Source organism: Adiantum capillus-veneris, chromosome 8, assembly GCF_014529385.1.
Source record: "Adiantum capillus-veneris isolate H3 chromosome 8, ASM1452938v2, whole genome shotgun sequence".
Lineage (NCBI taxonomy): Eukaryota > Viridiplantae > Streptophyta > Polypodiopsida > Polypodiales > Pteridaceae > Adiantum > Adiantum capillus-veneris.
The window spans coordinates 117,326,723-117,345,444 of NC_140938.1; positions in this window are offsets into that span (position 1 = coordinate 117,326,723).

Sequence of the window (18,722 nt, forward strand, 5' to 3'; positions counted from 1 at the left end):
GATTATTTACATCAATAGCATATAACTAAATCCCCAATTTTAAATGCCCAAATTTTAATACCTAAAAAGAGAGGGAGAGAGAGTAGGGTCTGTACATTATCACCCTCTTTGAAACATGCAATTTCTACCATTTCTTCTTTCTAGTTGGAAAGAGGAAGATGGAAAATGATTTAGGTATACATAGGAACAATGATGAAGAGGATATTATCTTAATACATATGTCCTCAATAGAACGCTTAGGATAATCAAAGCCACTTTAAAAAGTATTGAAGATACTATTGTAGTAAAATTTAGATCTGTGTGATGAAGCTTACCAAGAAGATAGGCAACCTCTATGAGCGTGAGAGGAGAGCCAGCTATAGGTCTTAGTGTTGTGCCATCCTCTCTATGTCAAAGTCAGCTTGGAAACTTGGGAAATTGGCAAAGAAGGCACATATATATACAGACGAGTGAGCGAGAGTCAAAACATTGTGTCCCAAGGCACTTCATTGTGCTCCAATCCTCAAGGCTCAAGGCACTTCATTTGTTGCAGCACACAAGATAAAGATGGAGAGCGAGCATCTAAAGAAGCTCTCAATTCTTGCCACACACGCACACACACACACACAGATCGGGGTTGTTACGTGTCTATTAAAAAAAAATATTTTTGAAATATTTGACTTCTCAAGTTTCTACACAACTTCTAGCCTGCAGTCTTTCTCCCATGCCATCGAGCTCTTTGAGAGATCGACAACGAGGTGTGGACACCGACACTCTACGTGTCTCTCTCCTTCGCTCGGCTTCTGCACGACTCGCCCCTACTGCTTCTCTAAGTGGCCTCCTCTGGAGTTGGCAGCCCCTAGGCTTGCACTTGAGCCTCCTGCTTTAGCTGGCGGCCTCCCCACACCGACAAAGGCAACCTCCTCTCATGTACTTGGCCTCCTCTGAATGGCGTTTTTCTAAAATTGGCGGCCCCTTTCTTGCAATGCTCACCACCTTCTGTTGATTGTTTGTTACGGCAGTCTCCCTCTCTTCTGGCTTGGATGCCCCTGGATTGCTTTCAAGCTGGATCTATCAGTCTCTCTGCAGCTCGATTCTTCTCCGTCCCCGCAACCCAATGATTCTCTTTGCCTATTAGCCTACTTTTGACTATATTCCTCCCAACCTCTGAGCTCCCTCTACAAGCTCCTTTTGCAACGGTGGCACGTGATGAGCTCTTTCTCTCTCTTCTCTCAATCACGTGATCTCAAGCTTTTTGCAGCGTTGTGAGAGCCTCCCCTTAGTTGCTAAGAGCCGAGTCGCACTGTAGGAGAGTGGGGGTAGTGGGGGGAGTGTTTTGCCTAAAACCAGAAAGGTCGAAATCGCAGGCGTGCAGATCGAGTGAGTTTTCTACTCCCACTAGTCCTCAGAAAAAACGTAGGTGATAAGCTATTTTTTTGGCGAGCGGCTCTTCTCCTTGTTCGTAGCTAAAGGCAGCCAATAGAAATCGGGAGCCGTGAAGACTTTTTCTGCTTGTTTTTTTGATGGGATTCCACCTTCCTCAGGGTGCGACCTGGTGTTAAGCTAACCTGCGGGTAATCCCACTGCCCCTGGGGGCGACTCAGCTCTAAGGGGCTCCTCCTCAGACAACGCCATCTCTGGTTGTTTGGACATCCCCTTTTGAGCTCCTCTTCTTGACGAGCTTGATGTGGCCTCGAAAGCCTTCTCTTCTCAGCCGGCAACCCTGCTATCTCCTCTCTTTCAGAGCTCTCCGAGCTGCCACCCCTTCCCCAGTTCCCTTTTTCTACTGAACTTGACGATTTGGCGGCTCCCGGCCCTTGGAATGCTTTCCTCCCTTTGTCTGTAACTCCCTCCAATGTTATCCTACCCTTGTATCCTCTCTCGTCGCCTTGATAATCACCAGCTCTCTCATATAGCTTCATGAGACCTTCTTACTCGCGCTGCCAGAACCCTTCCTCACATTGTCTGCCCCATGAGTTCCCTGATCGGCACCTTCTGCAGCCTGTGAGTCTCTCTCTCTCTGAGCTGCTCCCTTCTATTGCACCTTGTCTTGGTTGCACGGCCGATCGTCCCCTCGTCTTGAAATCCACTGCGACAGGCACAGATCTCTCTCAAAGTGCTGGCCTCCTCTCTGCTGCCTTTCGCCCCAGCTTCATACGAGCTCCGTGAGCGTTCTCCTGACGCGATCAGTCATTCAGCTCTCTCCCTCTTTGAGCTTTCTCCTTCCCTCTGAGTGCCGCTCCCCTGATCTGAATGAAGCTCCTCCTGAGGCCGTCCAAGCTCAATTTTTTGAGGGCGCTCGTCTTCCTCCTCGTGGCCACAATGACAACGCCTTCCCATTTCCTCTTCCTTCACGTGCAAGGCATGGCTTGCCTGGTGCCCGCTCTCTGGCTGCCTCTTGACCTCTTTCTAGAATTGGCGGCCCCTTCTGCTTGCAAGCTCGCTCCCTTTTTTGCAAGATTGTGCCCCCTTTGAAAGCCTTCTGGCTGTCTTGGTGGCTCATGCTCATCACCCTTTGGCGCTCCTTTCAGAGACGCCTCAGAAAAAACCAAGTTTTGTATCTCCTTTTTTTTTTTTTTGGTTTAATCAACTTCTTGGTTCCCACCAAGTGATGGTTAGAGACCAAGCTTTATTTACCGTTGAGCCAACAACTTTTGTAAGATGGAGTGGAGCCAATAGTGGATCTCTATGACCTTTTGAAGACTTATAAGCTCAATTCTCCAAGAGTATCTATTGAGCCAATCTTCTTGAGTACGCATCTGATCAGACGCTCTTGTTTTATTATGTACATCATCATAGAAGATGGTAACTTTGTTGATAACCTCTTGTACCTTTCATGCATTAATCATGTCTACTTCGTCCCATGGTATGACATTTATGTATGTGGTTCTCTCTCTCATTACAATAAGATAGAGAGGTTTGACAACCAACAAGCTTATATTTTGGTGGTGTTGTCAGGAATGAAGTGACTAAACTTGGAAAAACCTTAATACTTAAATATTATCGTCCAAAACTTCTTCTACGTTCATCTAGAATCAAACATCATCTTTTAGAAACTGCACATTTGAAGTGTGTCGACTTCAACTGTGTAGAGGTTTCTTGGGAGTAGTGGTACTTGTGAAGCACCTTTCAAGCTTAGATTAGGTTCTTTTTTAGTGGTTGATAATTTAGGATATGTCACAATTTAAGATTTGACGCTCATTTCATAAGAAAAACAAGGAAAAAAAATAGTGTTGTGGACACTTTTCACTACCTTCTTGCTGATGTGACTAGGAGTAGGATTAGTAGATACCAAGGCGGATTTCCGATGTATTTCACACTTTGAATTGTAATTAGTGAAGTACTTTACAAAATTTTAAATTTCTCAAGTTTTGGATTGATAATGTAAGCTTGAGAGACCACAAAATAGCATTTATGGTCAAAATTGATCTTGTAAAAGCTATGAAAACTAATGGGTAAGTCAAAATCAACATTTGGGAAAAATGTCAAAGTTTGGCAAAATAGAGATTATTATCTCTTTAGTGATTTGTGCATACAAATTTGAGTTTTTTCTACCAAAATTAATTGCAATATATTGTATAAGACCTAACTGGCATCACAATTCCAAAAAAGTGCATTTTAGGCATGTATAGATAATAAGCGTTTTTTTTTTTAACTTGAAATTGAACTTTTCGCTCAAGTACATCTTGTTAGAAGAAGTGTAAACACTTTGTGAAGGCTCTAAAAATTTTGAAATTATTTTAGTGTAACATTCAAACCAAAAGAACATATATCTTTGACCAACAAGTAATTGAAGATAAATACATCCAAAACTGAATAGAATTTGGTGAGACAGTTCTTAAACATACCTTGTTTTAACCCAAAGAACATCTACATTTGACCAACAAGTAATTGAAGGTAAGTACCTTTGACCAACAGGTAATTGAAGATAAGTACATCCAAAACTAAATAGAATTTGGTGAGACAAGTCTTAAAATACCTTGTTTTGATTGTGTGAGTTGAAAAAGTTGGAAAAACGTGTAAATTTGGACACCTAGATAATAAGCGTGCTTATTATCTTTTGACCTGGAAATGCAACTTTTCATCATTTGGAAACCCCACAGGCTATAGCATAGTGTATTGAGACCTTTATTCAAGTTTGAAATTGATTGAATTTGTAAGTTGTGAGTTAGACCAGATTTCATTGAAGTCCAAAAGCAGATACAAAATTTGGCTTAGAAACTTGAAAACTGAACCAAACTTGGCAAGTAGCTTGTTTAGAGTGTGAACAGCCATTGCAAGTCAAAAGGGTGGAAATTCATTTTGACGTGAGAGATAATAAGTGTGCTTATTATCTCCTACCTTGAATATTCAACTTTTTGAAAAAAAATCAAAGGTGATTTGATATAGGGTAGTAATAGAGTGCATGTGAAAATTTCAAGTGATTTGGAAAAGTTTTGATTTACACGGCCACTTGAATTGCATTTGAAACTGTGAAATACACAAACTGCTCGGGAATTGAGCTAAACTTATCCAAAATTTGTAAAAACTGATTTATTGAACACACACTTGACCAGTGGGAATCAACAAAATTGAGAGATAATGGCTTTTTGAGCGATTAGATAATAAGCGTGTTTATTATCTCTTGCTATCCAGAGAGCTCAATTTTGACATTTTTTTATTGCCAAGGTTAGAAAACCTATCATACAGATAGCTTAAAAAATTTAAGTCATATGGACATTGTTTGCTACTAGAAATTGGTTTTTAGGAAGTGAAGATTGCAGATTCGTCCTTTGATTACTTTTGCAAAATTGATACTAAAACGTTTTGACTAGGAGTCCTTGCCACATGCTTGCAACTAATAGAATAACTTTTATATTGTTGATTGTATAGGAGTGGTCGAGATCAAGCTTGAGTCGATAGCTAGTTTGGATTAGCAACATTGAAACGGGTTGGTATTGGTTCTAAAGGCTGGGTATTCAATCTCATTGCGCGTTTTGGGTATTTATGTACCTTAGATCAAGCCATGTAATAACAAATTAGGGATTTTACAGAGAGACTGAGAGCATAGTGTCTATTGAGAAGAGTGTAAACCAAAGGGGACCATTAGAGACCATAGTTGAGGAAGTGTTAGACACTTACTTTGACTCTAGTTTAAAAATTTCTTCCTTTTCTACTCATTCGGGTATTGGAATCTCTCTCAGATTCAAGCATATATTGACCTTCTATAAGACCAACAATGATGGGGCTAAGATTTATCTGGATCCTCATGAGGAGTATGTGGTTAGAGTAGATGATGACATTGTTGAATTCAAGGAGGTTAGAGCCATAAAACAAGAAAACTTCTACATGGACCAAAACAGAGTGCAATACTTTAAGATTGAAGATCCTAACACTGTAGATAAATGGGGATTGGAAGTTGATACATTGATTCCAAACATGACCACCAAAGAGGAACCACCAGTGTTAAGAGTTAGAAAGTTATGCTCAAGTAGATGTCAAACCTCTAAAGCGCATACCGAGTGATAACCCCAGATTAGGAGTCTATTGTTGGGAGGACAATAACATAACATATTTGTTGTGGAAAAATTATGCAAAGTCGGAGCAGTTAATACCCTTGAAAATCATGTATATTTTCAAGATAAGGGAGAAATGTATAGAAATGTAGAGATTGCTACAACATTTTGTTATGATGACTCCATAAGAGGTCGAACAAACCAAATATTAGGGCTACTCAATCAAAGACATGATCATGGGTATGGGACCTGATGTGGGCTGAAAGTTTGGACCAATTGAAAGATCTCTTAGCAACATTGTCAACCAATGGGGTAGTGTAGCCCAAGGAACCCACTTCAATTATGAGAATTGGGTGAAAGGTACAAAAACCATTGCAAATCAAAGAATATTGGGAAATATTAGGACTAGAAGAGGGCCAAATGAGTCACCGTTACTAAGCAACTAGTTTGAAGGCCTATACAAAGGACCACCAGCTAGAAGAGTGGGTGTTGAACACAATCAAAGAGTCAAACCAGCTATTTTTTGAAATGGCTCAAGAAATACAATGGATCTAGGGATCCAGATGACCATCTAGTGAGCTTTATGCAAGTTCTAAGAGCAAAAAAATATCAAACTACCATACTAGGTCCCATTCAAAAAGGCCTTTTGCACTTTGTATGGACCCTTCCACTTCTTCTTGAACTTCTTCTGGAAGGTGAAGTCCAAGTATCTCTCGTATCATTATTAGGTCTTCTTCTTCTATCTTCTTGTCTTGCAAACTCTCACTGACTTTGGCCACTCATTTTTCTCGTTGCTTCACATAGTAGTCTGCTACTGCTTCCCTCTCCATCCGCAATGCCTCAAGGTCAACAATCCTATCTTGTAAGACCTCCTGTGGAGTGGCACTCATGCACTGCATACCCTCCAAAGCTCCTAGTTGCGCATGCTCTAGCAGCACTGCCTCCTTCCCATAGACCAACTCGAATGTAGTAAAGTTGGTCGCCACTTTGTAGGACGTCTTGTACGCCCATAGAAACTTTTCGAGATTGATCTCCCATTCTATCTCCTGCTTATACACATACTTTGTCAACTTTTTATGATTTCCCATTGGCACTCTCTAGACCATTGCATTGGGGAAGATAAGGCAATGTACACCGATGCTGAATCTCTAGTTTCTCCACCAATGCCCTCATAATCTTGCTTTTGAATCCTTGGCCTCTATCAAGAATGAGTATCCACAGTACTCCAAAATGGCAACAGATGTTATCAAAAACAAATTGGGCTACAACCTGTGCATTTTCATCCTTCACAGCTTTGGCCTTGACCCACCTGGTGAGGTAGTCGATGGCTACCACAACATATGTCTTACCACTTGTAGACTTAGGAATTGGACTGATGGCGTCCAAACCCCACTTCTCAAAATCATTCTGAGAAGCAATGGCCACCTGTGGCTCGGCTACCAAACACCTCTCTCCCATATTCTGGCATTCATGGCAGGTCTTGCACCAATAGTGCACATCCTTGACCATTGAAGGCCACCAAAAACCTACTCTCAACATTTGAAATAGTACTTGATATTTCCCTTGGTGTTTGCTCTCCTCATGACATTGCTCTAGCACCAAGCTAATCTCTTCTTTATAGATCACTCTCCTCAGCACCTCCTCTCTGTTGTAGGTCATTAGGTCTTCACCTATTAATGTAAATTTGCGAGCTTTCTGAACTATCATCCTCCTGTGCAGTTTGGACAAACCTTGAGGACACTGCCCTATACTCAAAAAACATTTCACCTCCTTCGATGACTCCCTAGATGTGTATGTGGCGAGGGCCACATATATGCCTGCGACATGTATCTGCACCTTGCTGTTTGCTAGCTGGTTTGCCCCTTGGTTCTTGTCTCTCTTCACATGCTTGAGCTAGATCTCCCTAAAGAACTTCAATAGAATTTTGATAGCAAAGAACCAATGCTTTAAGGAATCACACTTTACCTACCATTGGCCTAACAATTTCTTGATGACCAATAACGCATCACCTTTGACCACCAACCTAGAAATGTTGAACTCGATGCATTGTTTCAAACCTAGATGGAGAGCGAGATATTTGCTTCATTGTTGGTATGACCATCCTCCAAATCATAGGCTTTTGAGAAGGTTACCTTGTCCTATGGATCGTGTATCACCACACCTCCACTTGCTTTCTGTATCCCCCTCATATATGCACCATCAAACCACATGGTAAAAGCTCCCACCAAGTCTGGCTCATCTTTAGATTCATCTCGTACCACTCTTGGATAAATTGGTAAATCGACGACCTTATTGACCAAAATAACCGCCAAACAGGATCGACCGGTATGGTCAATCTTGAACTTGAACTCAAACGAACGTGCAACTCTATCACCCATTTCATTATCCGCTTCCCTGGCTTCAAGTGTAACACCGCTCTAGGCAACAGATTGCTAGCCATCAACACATAAAACTTACGCACAATGAAGTGCACTTTGAACTTCCTGCAAGCAAAAATAATACCATGACCCACTGCTCCGCTTCAGTGTAAGTTGCCTCTCTAGGACTTATCACCCTGCTTTCAAGGTAGATTGGCTTGTAGCTCCTTCCTACCTTTTGCAGTAACACCGCACCAAAGTTGTTGTGGGTGCCAAAGAACAAGCTAGAAGCAAAGACACCAACCAATTGGGTGTGGGTGCCAAAGAAAAGCCATAAGCAAAGACACCAAGGAAAATGGTTTAAAAGTGGGTACCAAAGCTTCAACAACTCCCAATTTAGTCACCAAAGAAACTACTCCAAGATCTTCTTTTCAAGAGAATCAACATCAAAAACCCTTGAGCAATACACTCAAGACCCTCCTCTTACACACCCTAGTGTTTTAAGATGCATTGATTTCATAAGCATGGTATAGCCAATCAGGGCTATGCATAGACGTGACTTATCAACCCATGCATTTCTATCCGGTCTACACATTTTCATCCTAAAAGACTCTGATTAGGAGGGAGGAGGCATTATGAATGTGGACCCCAACAAATAAAATCTGCTAGCAAAAGAGCAATGCCTGACATGTGATTTTTTCCACAAAATTAATTGAAAATGCCCTTCTAAGTAATAAGAATGGGAAAAATGTAATATGATAACGCCTTAGTATGCGTAAATAGTGTAAATATCATCAAAAAAGCTTTAAAAATTATCATTTTGACACTTTTTTTTCTTTTTTGACCAAAAAAGTGATCAAAATGGAGTAGTCCACAAAACTATGGTCAAGTACAGTCTTGATGTGTGTTTTGTTAATTTTTGAATTGGATTTTTATTTTTCAAACTGGATTCTTAATTTTCTTTTGATTTTTCTAATAAAAATGGTTAAAAATAAGAAAAATTTATCAAAAAATCTCATATTAACAAACAAAAGATGTGACACGGATCACAAAGCCATAATTAATAGGCTTGTTAAATTTGGTTCAGTTTCGACGAGGATAACGAGAGGGCTAAATTAGGCCTATGGAGTCTAATTCTGCAAAAACTTCAAAAATGGGACGATTGAAATCCAAACGAAGACATTTTTGAAGGGAACGTATACTTCATGATCTATTAGTACTAACCATTAGAAAAAATATGAACTTTGTGTGGGCCTTGTAAGAATCCATAATCTTTAGGGATTAAGGCTAAATTTGTGTAGACTTTGGGAGACAAGTGCATTCAATAGGCTACTTTTGAGTAGGATTCCTTAGCCTTTTTTAGGGCCATGCAAGTTATGGTCCTAGAGGTCTCTTTCTCTCTCTAGCTCTTTGAAAGTGAAGGTAAAGGGTGTTGTGGCATTAACTACCCCCTTCCATCCTTTCCCGTGACACATCCTCAAAAACGTACATAACCCTAAGCTAAAAAATGATTTTTTTTTCAAAAATCCATTTTCACCTAGTGTTTACTAAAAGTTCCTCTTAGCCTATGAACTTTGAGAATAGCGGAATCAAGAGAATTAGAGTGAGCATTTTTGTGAGATTACTTTGAGAACATAGACGGTGAACTGATGGTAGCAACATGAACATAGTACGTAATTAACTTGGCATAAATATTACTTTTGCTAGAGAGAGAGTATCAGAGAACATGACAATAGTTGAGGACGGGATTTACTTGGAGCCGGTCCCCCCTCCAAAAGGTGTTTGTATTATAGATTCTCCCATCAAGAGAGACTTCTTACAAATACAATCTTTGTATTCCTTGTGACCTTGGTGGAAGATGGAAAGCTTCATGCATCACGAGCTTAACATAAACTTTGTAAAAAGCATTAACTATCCAAAGCCTCAGTCACAAGGCCTCAAACACCTTCGAAGGTGGAGAGAGCTAGCGGGAAGTGAGGGCAGGGACGAGGAAGAAGAATCATCCATAGGAGAAAGAAATAGTTCCTCACTTATCATCACTCTTCTTGCTTAGCATAGTATAATAGCATAGTAATGAAGATGAAGAAGATGGCAAGATTAAGCATTAAAGCATTGCTCTTGGTTGCCAATTTGCATTCCATAGCCAAGAGTGTTGGTGTAGGCTCTCTACTTCCCACAAACTTGGAGAAGGAGATGGAGCTCTTGCACTTTGCACTCCACACAATGAAAGAATGTGTGTGTGTGTGTGTGTGTGTGTGTGTGTGTGTGTGTGTGTGTGTGTGTGTGTGTGTGAGGGAGAGTATACTTTAGCACCTTCATGTGCAAAATCAAAGTTATAAATGTTCATTCTACTCTCTTGGTTATTGTCAGCCATGCTGATTATACTTATGTGTTTAGTTAGTGTATTCTTTGGCAACTCAAAACCTCAGTTGCTACTCCTCTTAGCCTTTGAAATTAGCACTTAAGTATCTACACCCACGGCTTGAATTGGTTAATTATAGAGAGTAGTGGGGTGGGTCTAACATAGCAGAATTGTCAAGGGATAGCTTCTTTTGGACTTCTTATGGCTCAATAATGGTAAAGCCGTAGGCAAGTCTAAAAAGACTCCATTATTAAGACCAAAGATCCCGAGGTGTGCACTATATCCCACATAGTGAGCTCTACAAAACTGATAATAGATTGCAGTCCCACTTATCCTAATATAATTAACAAAATCAACCATTTATAGGTTACTTCAGGACCTCTTTTCTTAAGAAAGAAAAGAGAAACCAAATGCTCTGATACCAATGTAATGGAAATGGCCTATCAACTTTGAGAATAGAGGAATTAAGAGAATTAGAGTGCGCATTTTTTTTAGATTACTTTGAGAACTTAGAGGGTGAACTTAATTGATGGTAGCAACATGAACATAGTACTTAATTAACTTGAAATGAACAATACTTCTGCAAGAGAAAGAGTATTAGAGAACATGACAATAGTTGAGGACTAGATTTACTTAGAGCCGGTCCCCTCTCCAAAAGGCGTTTGTATTATAGATTCTCCCATCAAGAGAGACTTGTTACAATACAATCTTTGTGTTCCTTGTGACCTTGGTGATGCTATGAAGATGGAAAGCTTCATGCATCACAAGCTTAACATAAAATTTGCAAAAATCATTAACTATCCCAAGCCTCAGTCCCAAGGCCTCAAACACCTTCGAAGGTGGAGAGAGCTAGTGGGGAATGAGCACATGGAAGAGGAAGAAGAATCATCCATAGGAGAAAGAAATAGTTCCTCACTTATCATCACTCTTCTTGCTTAGCATAGCATAATAGCATAGTAATGAAGATGAAGAAGATGGCAAGCTTAAGCATTGAAGTATTGTTCTTGGTTGGATTTGCATTCCATAGCCAAGAGTGTTGGTGTAGGCTCTCCACAAGCTTGGCGAAGGGGATGGAGCTCTTGCACTTTGTACTCCACACAATGAGAGAATGTGTGTGTGTGTGTGTGTGTGTGTGTGTGTGTGTGTGTGTGTGTGTGTGTGTCGGAGAGTATACCCCCCTCTCATGCTTGGTCCACACCTCGCTCTCTCTCTCTCCCTCTCTCTCTCTCTCTCTCTCTCTCTCTCTCTCGTACTATTTTATTATTTCATTTGGACATGTGTCCTCTTTTTCCTCTTTGAGAGAAAGAACTTAATTATTTATTTTTATGTATCTAAATTCTCATTGGACCCCTTTAAAGCCTATCCAATAGCATTCAAACACATCATGAGGGCTACATATGGAGGATCATTGAACATGTGTCTTTTATGCTTATTAAGTCAGTTGTTGGTTGAATTAAATACTTCAAGGACTTAGTCAATTAAGCATAACTTTTGGAGGTCTTTAATGAAGCTAACCCTACGGGCTTTAAGCTCCATTAGGTAGCATTGCTCTTTAACAGACCCTCTCTGATTTGGACCCTTTTTAACCTTGGCCCCGTGTGGAGACAGATACATAAGCACATGTCTATATTTTAACCCTTGTTCTCGTTTAGTCTCCCACATTAAATGATCAGTTTAATATGAGAAAATCATTTGGGTTGGTTAGATATTAGATTTTATGACATAGAAAATGTAGTTAACACAAGGAGAACATTGGATTTTTGGGTATTTTTAGATTCCATGGTTTTGATGCTTGTTGAAGCCCGTAGATTAAATACAAAGTAAGAAATGTTTGTTTTTACATCATTTTTGTAGAAATTACCAACTTGCAGGTTGATTTTTGGAGAATCCAAGAAGGATATGACTTTTGAGAATCACACAATGGTCAAAGAGGACAACGAGATGAATAAACTAATGTGAAACAAGTCCATGCAAATTTGAAAGCGGGTTGAGAGCTACAAGATTTTGCAAATAGCCTAAAAATTTAGGACTTTAAAAAAAAACTTAACTAAAATTTGTAACCATTTTTCATTCTAAGGCATGCCCCAAAGCCCCTCAACAGAGGTTCACAAGGGCGCATAGAATGGCCAAAAAAGGGTCCCTATTTGGCCATTTTGCGCACCCGTGTGGCCCCTCTTGTTGAGGGACCCTAGGACCTTAGAATGGAAAATGGAACCTTTTTTTCATACATAGCCATGAGATAGAAAAGTGGTGTTTCATGTAATGAGAGGAACCCCCCCTCCCCCCCCTTCTTGGTAATGTTTTGGTATAGCCCTCTCTTTGGTATTTGAAACCACATGTGACCCCCTTTTGCTATAGTATCCAACCAAAGGTTTCTTGATTAGCACTTTTAAATAGGCTCTAGTGGGACATATCTTCTATGTTAACAATACATGCATCTATAATTTATGTTTACACTTTCTCTATCCAAATCAGCTACATAGTAGTAGTCGAATTCACAATTTTACATTTAAGTTCACATGTGTTATAGCAATTGGTATCATCTTGAGCAACAAACTAGCAAATGAATAGGGATATTTAAGAAGATTTGATACCAAAAACTTGGCAAGTATTTTTGCTAGTCAAAAATGCTCAAAAGAAGGTGAAAAGTCAAAGGCTTTACAATATATGTATGTTGAAACGTGAATCAATAATAAGTTAATTGTTGACCTATCAATCACCACTATACATCGACACCTCCATCTCAAGATATCCTTTCTCTAAGTCAAGCTTGTCATAGGCATACTAATATGCAAATAATAACATGTTGGAAAGCAAGAACTTAATTTCTCAACTTGTCAAACGTTGCTAATAAAGTAGGATATATTCAACATCCCCAAATAATGCCAGAGGTTATGATTCACATTAATAAGAATGATTAAGCTACAATCAAAATGTTGTTTGAATTTCTTCATAGTGGAATAATTAAGACTTGAGACTTGAAACATCTTAGAGGTAACTAATAAAAACAAACGGAATATACATAAAGGTCAGCAATGGTTCTCAAATCTGTATGAAACTCTAGTAATCTAAATTAAATACTATCTAGTGTTGCATAGCATGTGATTGAGCGACCAACAAAATATCACTCAAATGGTATGAGGATCTTTGCTTACTTTTGATGATAGAGGTGAAGCCCTAGGCATTGAAAGCCATAAAGAAATTTATTGTCTCCAGCATGATAAACGTAGAGATGGAGATGATATCAAGCTCAAAATGTAAGTTACAAGGATAGTTTTCGTACCATTCTATCTTTATATTAAAGATGAACCTTTGTAATGCCCACTCACCATTTACACCTCCTATTTTTGTTGTGGCATACAATTCATGTGAGCTCATTCTTTTTATCACCTTCGTGAGTAGAGGTTTGTATGTAGTAGGAGGAGGAGGAGCTTGTTTCATGGTGCAATGGAGGTGAGAGGAGGAGGAGAAGCTAGCTTGGTGTGAACATATGTGGTGGACAGGGGGAAGAGAAGGGGGAGGATCTTTCTTCGTACTACAATGGAGGTGGGAGAAAGCTAGCAGAGAGAAAATATTGGACTATAAGGGTTTAGGGTTTTTACAACAATGGAGAGCTTGGGAAAGGGTTGTTGCAACAATGGAGGGTTAGGAAAGGGTTTGCAAAGCAAGAAAATCACTTTTTAGCTATAGAATAGGTTTTGGGGAGACTTTGGAGTGTGGCAAAGTGATGTGTTATATTTTTTATAAAAAAATAATTTTTGGGTTTTTAAGTGCACGTTTTTACTTTTGGAGGTCAAAAAATGCTTTTTTGACCATAAAAAAGGTTTGGGGAGCTTTTTAGGAAGGAAAATATGAGATTTGAAATTTTTCAAATTGTTAAATTTTTAGTGTATTCCTAAATCGGATCCAAAAAGTGGGAGGAAAGAGGTCAAACTAGTCCCCGCCCCTCCCATCCTTTCCCCTAGACACCTCCCTTACCTTCTCATTGGGTAAGAGGCCATTAAGAGGTGTGAGGCTACCTTGTCCCCCTACTGTTTTAAGGGAATAGAGTGTGTCCACCACTCTCTTCCTATTACATGATGATGCTATTGTAGAGGTTCAAAGAAAGTAGAGGATTCATATTTTTCCTAATGCTAGGGGATATGAGAGAAAGTGAGAAGGGAAGCCCAGGTATGTATAGTCCAAGTAGCACAAATAGTGTCTCATTCTCACTAGTGACTTGTGGAGGAGAACTCTCGAGACTTTTTTTTGATGCGCGCTTTTGGACTTCTAGTAGCGACTTCTACGCCACACAATCAGGGGTGAGTCTCTAACCTACTAAACGAGCACGTTTGAATGCACATATGATGTCGGGTTAGCTTAGAAAAACCCTAGGTAAGCAGAACCTTCCTGAGAAAAGACGAATGAAAAAATGATCATAGTGGCCTGTTCAGTACAACAAAGTTGACCAAATTTAAAGGGGTTCATATTATAGGCATACATAATAATCCCACAAGCTTAGATGACCATTTCATCGAGGTCCAGGGGGCTCTATAGATTATAAGCTCAAATTTTTCTAGGTATCAAAATCAAGTTTTGACTTTACAAAATTCTTCCACATAGGAGTTATAACCAATGTACTTCAATGGGAATGAAATAAACACCGTTTGGGGCTTATAGCAATAAAAAATGGCTTGGATGGCCACAAAGCGTCGTTTTTTACTTACGACTACAAACCTACTCCGAATGGAAACAAACTTGGCAGAGAAAATCCACACAACCTATGAGACATACTCAAAGAAAATGACCACCACCAAGGGTCGCGGGCAAAATCGTCAAAGTCAGAGGACCAAGTAGGGAGAACAACTCAAAGGGACCAAAACAAGTTCAAAAAGGGGCTAAGGTTTACTTACTAGGCTTATAGTACAATTGTATGTCATTCAAAGTTTAGTTTGTCAAATAATTTGCAAAGCTAAATAATAAGTGTGTTTATTATCTTTAGGCCCAAAAATAATCCAAACTTGCATTTTTTCAACACAGATCTCTTATACATACTGCATCACACTCCTAAATCCACAGAAAGCACAAAAATCATTCTCACATTGTTCCCAACTTCAAAAAATCGCACTTGTGCTTCTTGTTTGCAAAATTGGCCCAAACAAACACTTTAAAACCCAAATTTCTTCAAAACCACATTTAAGGCACTAACACATGATGGTCAACCATCTCATGAAGCAAACATGCAAAAAAGTTGCAAAAAGTTAACATAGATAAAAAGCACGCTTATAATCTTTGATGCCATAAGGAGCCCATCTTTGCAAAATTTTGTCACCATCATCTTGAGCATGTTATCACAAGCATGCACATCAATTTTGGAAGAAATTGAGCATCTCAAGAATTTTCACCAACAGTTGGTCATTTTCAGAAGCCTTCCAAGAAAAAAATGACCCTAAACCTATTTTTATGTATCTTCATTGAGCTAGGGTATTCTCAAATATGGAGATACCTTCGGTGATACATGTAGCTAGAGCATCCCTTATGAGGCCTCACCATAGGACATGTATAGAGTGGTATAGGTGCTTTTGACACCGAGTTGGCGGTATATGGTCAGATTGACAATTTATGCGCTTCAGTTGTTCTCTATACAATGTGCTATGGAGAGGCATTGCCCTCTTTTATGCTTTGTGAGTGACATAATTGGTCATTTTGTCTCGTATATTTGGTTGACATCGTCTCAAATACAAAAGAGACTCTACCAAAAAAAATTCAGAATCTTTTGGTAGTTTTATCACCATGTCTACTAGCAAAGATCGTGACATTTATGACATAAAGCAGTTTGATGGCATTAATTTTCAGCTTTGGAAGAACCAAATGCATGATGTGCTTGTCCAAAAGAAGCAAAAGTTGCCTATTGCCTATGATGCGGCTAGAACTGAAGATATGCACATGACTCAGTTTCAATGGGAGGAGCTTGATGAGCTATGCAGGTCTACGATTAGACTGCACCTTGGTGAGTCAGTGTACTTTTCAGTGTTAGAATGCGAGATTGCTCATGCTTTATTGCAAAAATTATGTGACACTTACGAAAAGGATATGGCTAGCAATAAGGCTTTCATGATGCGAAAACTTTTCAGCCTTCATATGTAGGAGTCAGCTAGCGTTGCCAGCCATATCAATGATTTTGATTCTCTTTTTGCCCAGATTCGTGCACAGTGCATGACCATTGATGATGATATGAAAGCAATCTTTTTGCTTTGTTCGTTGCCAACCTCTTGGGATATCTTTTACATAGCTATTAGTAACTTTGCTCCTAATGGTACGCTAAAATATGATGATGTTATTAGTGCACTTTTTTCAGAGGAGATGCGTCTGAAGACCATGATGAGCTCACATGCAAAAGGATGATAAGCAACATAAGGGCCGTTCTTCATAATGTGAGTCCAAGAAAGAGGGCAAAAGAGATGCATCAAAAGGTAGATCAAAGTCTCATGGTCACCGCAATGTTCAATGCCATTATAAGAGTTCGGTTAAGATTGAAGAAATGTACATAGTTCAGGATGACACTGATGCGCAAGACATTAATATGTTGACTGAAAATAATGATATCTTTTATGATGCACAGGAAACTCTATCTTTACAAAGTTCTATGCCAGTTGGACTCCTTGTTAGTTGTGAAGTATCCGATACATGGATTCTTGATTCGGGTGCTTCGTTGCATGTCACACCTCATAGGCATGATGGTGAACTTCAATCTTTTAATAATCGGTGCCTTCTTCTTGTTCTGAGACCAGTCATTTGAAAATTTGCCTAGCTGAAGAAAGTCATACACCTCTTGCCATTCTGGATCTGATTCTTCTTCAGTTGTGCTCTAAAACAATTCGACATCTACTAATTCGTCCCTTAGAGAGGTTTCTGAACAACCTTCCATACTTCTGGAAAGGAAAACAGCTCCGCAATGTGTTTTTCCTGAATTTGAATTCCATAAAAAGCATCATCCATCTGATTAACCTTCCTTTTATAATTACTTTGTTGATTAGAAATAATAAAGCCTGATGATTGACATAAAATTGAAATAGCTTGCCCAATAGATAGTGTCTGAATTTGGTAGCACTGAATACCATTCCCAATGCCTCTCTTTTCGTAGTTGAATAACCTTTTTCAGTTGTGTTGAACGTGCGACTGACAAAGTAGACATCAACATGCACGTAAAAAATAATATCCCAGTTTGGCTAGTAGAGAACTGGCTTCCTACTAATCGCATCCTTTAGGCACTGGAAACTACGTTCACATTCCTCGGTTCAGATGAACTTGTTCCCTTCTTTGTTAGTTCATAGAGGGGTAATTCCTTGGCTACAAACATATGAACAAATCTGCAATAGAAATTGATGTACCCCAAAAATGAACTCAGTTCTGACACAAAAGTGGGTGCTCTTGCTTGTTCAATGCTCTTGATCTTGTCTTCAACCATCTCTATGTCGTTCCTTGATACAATGTGGCCCAATAGTTGGCCCTTCCATAAATATAGATTTGAATGGGTTTAAGTTGATCCTCTTCGCCTTGCACCTTTCAAAGACCATTTCTAGAGTTAGTAAGTGCACTTCTTTCGTGGAAAAGACAGTGAAGTCATCCACGAAGATGGCCAAAAACTTATGTAAAACTTCATGAAAATATCCATCATGCATCTCTAGAAAGTCATTGGAGCATTGCAAAGCCCGAATGGCATCACTAAGTACATAAACTCTCCCCATTCAGCGATAAAGGTTGTTTTGGCCCTATCTTCTAGTGCAATCTTTAATTGATTGTAGCCATTATAGCCATCCATGAAGCTATACATTTCATGGCCTTCAATCTCATCTAGCATCATGTCTATGAATGGTAATGGAAAAGGATCCTTAATGGTATGGGCATTCAGCTTTCTATAGTCAACACATACTGTGAGTTTTCCATTCTTCTTAGGAAACTACCATTATGGGAAATAGCCAGTCACTACTTGCTACCTCTGTAATGAACCTAGCTTTGAGCAGGTTTTCAATCTCTTCCTTTACCTTTTTAGCATAGTCGGTATTCATTTTGTACCTTTGCATTCTTATTGGTCTGGTGTCTGGCTTTAGTGGTATCCAATGTTGGCAAACTTCTAGATCAACTCCTTTTAGGTCCGTATGTTCCCGTATACCTCTTTATACTTCTGGCTTTAGATGCTTGTTGATCTTGATCATTCTGGGATTTTCCTTTGAGCTGATCCATTCCTCCAGTTCTTGATCATCTGGAAGCAGCCAATTTGGTCCACCTCCCTTTCTTTTGGCCATCAACTCTGCTTCTTTTTTAGTTCAAATGTCACAACGTAATCATTGGAGGGGTTGTTGACTTCTAAAAGATCATTATGATCATCCAGTGTCAGTGCTGCTGGATTTCCTTCTCGAAATTCATTGAATTGGTTCCCTCTTCCTATCTGAAGTCGACTCTCTAATGTTGACTGTTTTGGTGAGCGACCATCAATCTGAATTGTCCATTCTCCAGAGTTCAGTTTAGTGAATTGATTTGGATACTGTT